This window comes from Pogoniulus pusillus, chromosome 3 (assembly GCF_015220805.1).
Source record: "Pogoniulus pusillus isolate bPogPus1 chromosome 3, bPogPus1.pri, whole genome shotgun sequence".
Lineage (NCBI taxonomy): Eukaryota > Metazoa > Chordata > Aves > Piciformes > Lybiidae > Pogoniulus > Pogoniulus pusillus.
The window spans coordinates 49,215,328-49,224,192 of record NC_087266.1 but is presented as its reverse complement, the minus strand read 5'-3'; the positions used below and the strand labels follow the sequence as shown (position 1 = coordinate 49,224,192).

Sequence of the window (8,865 nt, the reverse complement as noted above, 5' to 3'; positions counted from 1 at the left end):
ACTGTACTAAGTAGAAATTACTTTAAAACACTACTTCCTTGTATAGTTTTCCTTTCTCAGGTGCAGTCTAAATATCCTTCTGTATTTGCCTGCATACTTTGACACACTGTGCTAAGCCATCAGTGAAATGGAGATGATACAGCAATCTCATAACCAGTGTTGTTAAATAATTATGGTCAGATAACAGGACTCCATAGATCTGCTTGCCTGATAATGATCAAGGTGATGGTTTTACTGGGGGTTTGTGGTGATGTTGGCATAGGCTTCATGGTCCTGACCAGCAAATGAGCTTGAGGCTTTTGAGCACTAATAAATGGAAACAACAATACCAGGGGTTTTGACTATGATGATGGGCTTTCTCAGAATCAGTCAGTGGTGATACCCTGCAGCACTGAGGAGAGGCAGCTCTTTTGCTCTGAGCAAGCTGCTGGAGATTATCCCATCTGCCATAGCAGGGTGGCATTCTTTTTCACCTGGCACTTGTCCGTGGGCACACACTGCTGCAGCTCGTAGTGATCGCTCACAATGAAGTCTACCTTGAGAGAGTGGATGAGTGCCAAGGCTGTACTTGGAGGCTAAAGCAAGTAATCTCCTGAGATGACATGTAGGATTGACTGAAATCTGACTTCTGCATTCATGTGTATGTAAATGTATGTGCTTTGTATCAGTGTGATTGGAGAAGCAGTTTTCCATCACTTGGGAAATGAATGTAGACCTGCAGTGAAGAGGTAACTGCTGTCATCTGCACTCAAAAGCTTTCCTTGGCAGCTGTGAGTAACGGGAGAAGCTGAAGCACATGAGTGCGTGCCTCAGGTGAGAGAAATTAGTAACTTAACCTTGCTTGCTATCTGAAACAAAAGGAATAGGAAATATGTCTGAAAAGTTAATGAGTATAAGGAGGCAGTCTTGAAACAGCTGAGTTTCCTTGGCTTTGCTTTTATGTAGAACTGCAAGACAGGCTTCCTGCAACATAGCAGCAAATTCTGCCAGTGAGCTGGTAAGCTCAGTCAGTTCTTCCCAAACTTGTTAGGTGGCAGAAGCTCACAGGCAGTGCTGATCCGACATCCCAGTGACCTGCTGCAGCAGTGTAAGCTTCTTGGGGCTCTGCAGTCTAGACCTGGATTGACTGACTGCACTTGAGAGGTGAGGACAACTTGTTCCACTTGCTTACATGCTTGGTAGCACCTTTGTTGGGGTGAGAATGAAAGGGCTGACTGTCCTGCTGAATGGTGCTGTTGACTGAGTTGCTGAATTATACTTCAGTGTTACATAGCTCTGGTCATGTTTAGAGACTTCAGATGAACAATTGCATAGACAGGCAGACCACAAATGGCTGGTTTGAGTGGGAGGTGATGAAGCTGCTCCAAAAGGAACTATCTCACCCTGTTCTCCAGGGATGTGGTAGGGATTTGGGTGTTTACTCACATGGTCAGATGGGCTTGAGTAAGGTACAGAGGCACCAGTCAGGCTTCAGAAAATAGCAAAGCAGTCAAAGGCATAGACTTTAGAAAGAAAGGAGCATTTGGAAAACATTTTGTAACTCTCATCTAGCTTTTTGTCCTCTTCTGTTGAGACTGCCTCATTTATTTTATTGACTTAGTTCATCTAAAGTATCTCCATATCAGCTGAGTGCTTTTACCAGCTCCTTCACTGTCACGTCCTCCCTGTTCTTGGCAATTTGACTTGCTCACAGATAAGTGTGCACAACTCATTTTTTCAAAATGCAATTTTAATGTGGTGGTCTCTTTAATTACACTTGCTAAGTATGGTGTTTAGGTTTTCTGTCTTGTCATCTAATTTATCTTGAATAACAGATCAGAGAATAGGGCAGCCTGACACATGTCATAGGTGATTGCTTCTTTGCAGAATGTGTTCAGTGGGGTATCCTTTGGTTTTGCTGTAACACGTTAATGAAATGCAGACTAATATTCCCTGTAGGTATGTTGCTTACTAATTGGACTTACACATTATTTATAGGCACTCAGTATGTTTTGTTACTATGTTTTGTAATTCTAGTCCCATTGTAGTTACCTTAGGTTTTAATTAGGTTGTTTGAATATTGCTTTTTCCAGTTATTAAATATAAGGGAGATTTAGAGTCTCTGAGAAACCTGCAAAATGGTTTTGCTTTACCTGTGATGTAAGCACATTTGTATTCCTGGCAACCAGAAGTCAAACAAATTGTCTGTTTGAGAAGTGGAGCTTCTAAAATCATAGACTGTTATGGTCCTAAGGGAGTCTTAAAACACAGGCAGAGACTAGCTATGGAAAAAAAAGGGGGGAAATGGTGTCACTGTTTAAACAATAGACTTCTTTCATGTGGAGGACCTAGATGTCTGTTAATTACCAACTGGCTTGAGGGTTTTGGAGTCAGGCCCAACGCTGAAACTCTTAACTGTCCACTAGCTGGCATACCCTTAAAGGTCTGCATTTGAAGACTGGTAATTTAATGGATTTCATATTTATGGACTGTTTATGCAGTAGAAACGTTTTCAGTTGTAGTTAGTCTTAGAGTTCCAGTGTTCATTGCCAACATAGATGCCAGACAATTGCATGTATACAGAAAGCAAGGGCTGGTTTAAACCAGGTTGAGCAGCATGTGTTGTCTTTGCTGTGCCACAGCCTCACTGCAATATGCTGGTCAAGACTTAAAACTGCATCCTTTAAATCTGAGTGACTTGGATGAATTAACAAAGGTCTAAAAGTCTGTGATTACAGTTGTGCTTGAAAGGGCCTGAGACCTCTGGAAACCAGACAGTAGATGCATATGATGAAAGGAGCCCAGAGTAGACAGGTACTGAAAATTCTTTTAAAAAGTCTTCATTTCTCCATGTGAACACAACTATATATTTATCTGAAGCAAAGTTAGTGGTTGTAAAGTATTCTGACTCATTTGGTGAGCTCTGTGGGTTTGCATGCAGGTTCAAGTATATGCAGAGAGTGTTTTCCTAAAGTGAAGATGTAGCAGACAAAAAAATTCTAATCAGTCAATCAAGACTTAGTGAATTTGCAGCATTCTTACTCTTGAGAGATGCTGTTTGGAGTGTTCCACAACTTCTTTATTGTTTGTCTTTTGTTTTTTAAACAAAACACAGAGGAAGCTCTCCCTGTGATGCTGGCTGATGTAAGGTTGATTAGTTAGTGCTAGTTTTGGTAGCAGCTGTACAAAGGCAATTGAGTGCCTGGACCTGTCCAAGTGAAAGCCATCAAAAGGAGTCGTATGGCAGTTGAAGTCATTGTTGCTTGTAGGCAGAATAAGTGCTTTCAACCTGTAAGGTTTCAAATATAGTGAAAGGAATGCGACTGCCACCATAGAAAACAGAAATACATGCCATGGGCTAGAGGTGCCACTCTTAATATTCTGGACTGCCTAGTCCTTACTCATAGCCTTTGTGGGAAAACTATTTAGTTGAAGAAGCACCATTTTTTTCAGTTGTTTATTTCTCATGATCCAGTTCACTGTGCTGCATCAGCAGTTGGTTTGGCCTGATTTGTAGAGCCATGGAAACTGGCAGCAAGGTGGGGCAAGAATAGGATGAGCAAGGATGGTAAGTAGTATTGTCCTATTAATGTTTTTTGTTTAGCTTTGTTAATAAGCATTACAAAGGGGCAGAAAAGTTCAGGGGACTGTGAGATTTTAAATTGGCCCTGGCAAAGAAAGAAGTTCTGTTCTGCCTGTGCTTCTCAGCCTTCTATTCATTTGTGTCATCACTCAGGGAACTGGTTGAGGTTTTTAGAAAAGCTATTTTTTTGGCTCAGCTAATTTTATCTGGATTTGGTGTGCATCCACTAGGTGTTTCTTCTTCCCTCAGGGAATTAGAGGCAGCCTAGGGGCAAAAGGAACATTTGGAGATGGATTGCTTTCTAATTTTACTGTCAGTGGCATTTATCCCTGTTTAAAGTGTTTGTGCAACTACTTTAGTACAAGCAAAGTGCTGGTATGAGCAGAGCACTGAGTATGTCTGGGTTATTGCTGTCCACAGTCTGCCCTGAGCCTGGACCTCTCTGCTTCTTCAGTTGTGCTAGGCAAAACACCCTCTTGCTTTTTGCAGGTAACAGAGATGAATGGGTTTCATTGAATCATAGAATGGCTTGGTCTGGAAGAGACCTTTAAAAATCAGCTAGTCCAATCCTCCTGTAGTGAGCACAGACTTTTTTAACTGGATGAGGTTGCCAAGAGCCCTGTCCAAGCTGAACTTCAATGTTTTCATGTGTGAGGCTTCTACCACCTCTGGGAAACCTGTTCCAGTGTTTCACCACCCTCACTATGAAAAAGTCTCACTCGTATCTAGTCTAAATGGCCCTCTTTTGGTTTAAGATCATTACATCTTCTGTCACAACAGGGACTGCCAAAAAGATTGGCCCCATCTTTCTTATAGGTTCCCTTTAAGTACTGAAAGGCTCCAACAAGGTCTCACTGGAGCCTTCTTCAGGGCAGAGAACACCAACTCCTTTAGCCTTTTTTTGTAGGGGAAGTGTCCCATTCCTCTGATAATATTTGTGGCCTTCCTGTGGACCTGCTCCAACAGGTCCTTCTTTTGATGAGGGCTGCAGAACTGGACACTGTATTCCAGGTGTGGTCTCACCAGAGTGGAGTAGAGCAATAGAACCAACTCTCTTGACCTGCCAACCAATAACTTTGTTACTATTTATTTCTTGAATGGCCAGAACCAAAAAAGCTACGTTGCAAATATGAGAGGCAGCACTTACATGAATAAGCACTAGAGCAAGTGAAGTGAGCTGTGGGCCCAAACTATGCAACCTATTTTCCTAAGAAAGGTTACTTAAGTGACTGTAATATATGAATTTGTCACTTCTGCCTCCATGACACTCTCAAAGAAGTGGATACATATGCTCTTTGTTAGAAACCATACCAAAATCAATTTAGATTGTGTGCAGGGTGGCATGTAAAAAAAAAAAGCAACAAACAAGACTCTTGTGAGGTGGAGTGCTGCTAGACACATTAAAGTGTCTGCCAAAAAAGCCCCAACCAACCTGTGAAAACAAAACAGCAAACAGCAAACTGCCCCCAGCCAAACAAAAACCAATAGCGTGCAGATGTGTCCATGTATGCGATGAACCAGTTACATGAGTTGTGGTTTGGTAGCATAAGTTTTAACAGAAGGATTGGGTTTTTGAGTGTAATTGGTTTTACTAACAAATTCCTAGCAAGGTAAGTGCAGGGGTTACAACATGTCCCTAAGCAGATGGTGATGCAGCCTGGGTGTAGGAATGAGGAAGGAGAAACTGGTTTTGCCACCATGTGCTGTAGAAATGGTTTTAAATTGCATCCTCCCTTCCTCCAAAGAAGTATTGATGTGTGTATGTTTGGGTTTTTTGCTTTCCTTTTGCTCTCTTTGTAGCCTGGACTGTCCATTTTAGAAGTGAGTAACAAAGGTAGCTTCAAACATTGCAGGCAACTCAGGCTTAAGAAGTCTATCCATAGTTCCTCTCACTTTTCCAAAAGCTGCATATAGGGGAAGCAAGAGGAGTTTATTTTTTCCCAGCTGGTAAGTTTTCAGGCTGTCCAACAGGCTGATCTGTCTTTGCTGTCATGCCACTCATGAAATTGATGTATGGGAGGTGAGGAAAGTAAGAGCTAGGCTTTCCTTTTTGGAAACCTTAGAGCAACCTAATTGGGAAACAACATCTTTAAATTATTTTACAGCATGAGTTAAGAAAAAGTGTCAATACTGCTTGTGAGTTGTGTTCCTCTTGCAGGAGGCAAGTGAGGTAGAAGAGTGTACTGCTGCATCATTGAACTTTGAAATGTAGGGACAGTTGAGTGACAGCTGTCAGGCTGGGTGATGTTAACTTTCCCACTTCAATCTAGCTCAAAGGCATTTGTAGAAATGTGCATGTGCAAATCTATTGCAGCAAAGGATACAATTCCTTTGCTCTCAAGTGTGTGAAGGAAGGTGCAGGGGGCTTTGGAAATTACTGAATAGAGAGATTAAAGCTATGTGGAAAATGACTTCCAGCAGCTGTAGTGTTTGAAGCAGCAGGTGTAACATTCAGCTGGTTGTTATGCCTTCGCTGCATGTCGGCAGGCAGGCGCGGCTGTATCAATTGTCCCTCCTCAAGTGCACCTTTTAATGGTGTGCTCTCGGTTCCTGCAGTTCGTTGGCTGTCCGGCAGCTGCTCTTCACTCTCACAAATAAGCAAAACGTTACCAATTCACGGTGGTCCTTTGCTGCCTGTTGCTTTTGGACAGAGGAGAAACTATCTGCAGTATGTGGTGAAGGTGCCAGATAGAACTTCGTAGGGTGAGGGCAGGACTGCAGGGTGGCTTTAGTCCTCTGTAAGGGCAGATGCTGTATATATCACAGAGGTGCTGGGAAAAGGTTTGGGAAGTTTGAAAATATTTTGGGTTTGGTGTTCTAGGTTGTGTTTGGTTGGCGGTGGAGTTCTTGGGGTTTTCTTGTTTGGATTTGTATAACACATTGGCTTATGCAAATAAGTAAGGCTGATGCTTCTAAACACAAGCTTATTGTATAGTAATTGTTGACCTTTGGTCCTGCTCCTCCTCATCTGCAGGCCATTAATAGATCATGTCTTTTACATTGCAGTCCATATTTAGGTCTGTAACTGCCTGTGACGTCTGCACTCCTCTGTTAGAAGTATCTCACACGTCCTTGGGCAAAATATGAAAGTAGAAGACAAAGTGCTTTTGGTCAAAGGCAGTTTGAATGAACTCTGAAGTCAGATAGGCTTAGTAGTCTTTAGGTTGTCTGTTGTTAGGTGGTTTTCCCTTCAGAAAGAAAACCCACAACCATTAATGTGAGGTGATATGTGCTCCTGCAGTTCATCGCTGTTTCACCTTTTTGTCAGGGAAAGGAAGATGTTGCCAGCGATTTTCCAAGATAACCTTCATGCAGTTCTGCTTTTTGAGGCAGCAGTTAAATGCTAGGAAAACATGCACAGAGATGTTACTCTTTGTTTTTCCTCTTTCATTGAACTATCATCACCTTGTAAACTGAGCATCTCCTCATCACGGTTCATGAGGTCTCATTGCACTTCATAAGGTCATGGGAGAAGATGGCTGCAAAACAATGTGATGTTCCTGTCTTTGAGGATGAAAGCCATGAGGAATTAAGCAACTGCTTTTTTCTGTGGGATGTAACATCCCTTGCAAGAGTGTCTCTCAAAGTTGTGGGAGGGAACAAAACAAGAACATAGGGCTATCTACAGTGTGCAGAGCCTCGTACAGAAAGATAGTCTAAGTAAAAGAAGTGTCCCTTGATTTAAAGTGGCTCAAGGGAAGCAGCCAGTATATAGGGCTAAGCCACTTTCTAGTAAAGATCATAAAAGAAAATTCTCCAGGTTTTCTTTAGGGTCTAAGGTAGATAAGGAGAAGTCTTAAAAATACCAGGAACAAAAAGAACACTGATGTGTCTGGTGGCCATGCTGCAGTTGTCAGCAGCAGCAAGTTCTTTATGTCTGTAGTGAGAACAAAGCTGAATATTACTATTGGCTAATGTAGCACTAACCAGAAATTCAAGGGCTGTCATGTAGCAAGTGCTAGACTATTAGTAGGAAACAGGTATTATAAACTATCTAGTACACCAGATAAATTAAGGGTTCTATCTAGTGTGGTGAAGCAACCAGCTCCTGAAAATGTTCCATTTGATGATGAATCAGGATAAAATTCTGTGTTGTTCAGTCACTGGATGTTTGTTTGGAGAAAATAAAACCAACCCATAATGAATGCATAGTTGGAAGAAAATGCAGAATCTTTCCTGACAGTTTTATCTAGGCCGTGTAGAGTAGAAAAGTGACAACTGATGACATAGCCACATGTCTTCGACTGAATTACAGAACACACAAAAGATGCATTTGGAAAGTGGACTCAAAGCTTTGGGAAGTTAATCACCAGGAAAAGAGGCTGGATGCACCTTAAGGATGAGTAACAGTGTCTGAGAAAACAGTACTGCAAGGGGATTGAGGGCAAGAGGCAGTGGACAAGACATTCCCTGTAGATAAGCAGCAGCCAAAAGCTGATAGGAGTTGAATAGGCAGAATTCAGAATGGGAGATTTCTTTACATACAGGTTTTTCTCACATGAGCATGTTGGAAGGGGATGTCTTCACATGCCTTACTCCATTCTGTCTTACTAACTTAAGGCTACCATTAAGAAAACCGCTTGCTGAAGTTGCATTGCTCCTTCTGACAAGAGCTTTTGTTGTCACCTTTTTTGTTCTGTGAAGGCACCTTAACCAAACAAACCTGGCCACTGCAGTGGTTGACAGTACAGAGGTGGGATGAAAACAGTTTGGAGTAGTAAGGGCTTTAATTACTTAGAGGGACCTGCTCAGCTCTTCAGAGAGTTAAGTTTGGAGGACTGGGGGCTGGTTTTGCATACATCCACAGGTAAAATGCATGATGTCATGAGTACACTGTTCCTCCACTCATAAAAGTGGGAGTGCAGGTGTGGTTCTTATCTACTGTTTTATGTCCCAGCATAAAACACAGTTAAGGGATATGATTAACATTTTATAAGCAACTCTATAAACCAGGCATAAAACTTTAATCTGCTTTATTTTTCAGCTGGTGGGTTTTAGCAACCTCCTGTCCAGACACAATTCCATTTGGGGCAGGAATGTGCAAGAAAAGGGACTCATTTTAGCTGACTTCTCTAAGGATGAAGCTGATGGGTGCCTTTAAAATGAGTACAGTTATACACAGAGTGGCCTGTACATGAAGTATTGAATACATAAAGGTTTCTGTTTAGAAGGACAGTGTTAATGTGTGGAGTGGTGTACATGTGAAGAATAGGTTCAGTTAAAAACTCCTGAGCAGTTTATAAGACATAGTGCATATCTTAAAACAAATTTGTGCAACAGCTGTTTATATTTGCATTAAATAA

General features: G+C 41.8%; 1 protein-coding gene across 3 annotated transcripts in view; it reads left to right on the top strand.

Annotated features, from left to right (window-relative positions):
• The window catches only part of CAB39L (calcium binding protein 39 like), a 56,957-nt gene that overhangs the window by 1,422 nt on the left and 46,670 nt on the right, over positions 1-8,865 (top strand). Inside the window, exons 1-2 of one of the 3 annotated variants that reach the window (XM_064175961.1) lie at positions 703-813; positions 1,031-1,143. The exons of 1 other annotated variant lie outside the window; for it this stretch is intronic. The gene's annotated coding sequence lies outside the window, so the exon portion shown is untranslated. Of the gene's footprint in view, positions 1-702; positions 814-1,024; positions 1,144-8,865 lie in introns of those variants that run through there. One more of the 3 variants, XM_064175980.1, reaches the window with a different exon arrangement.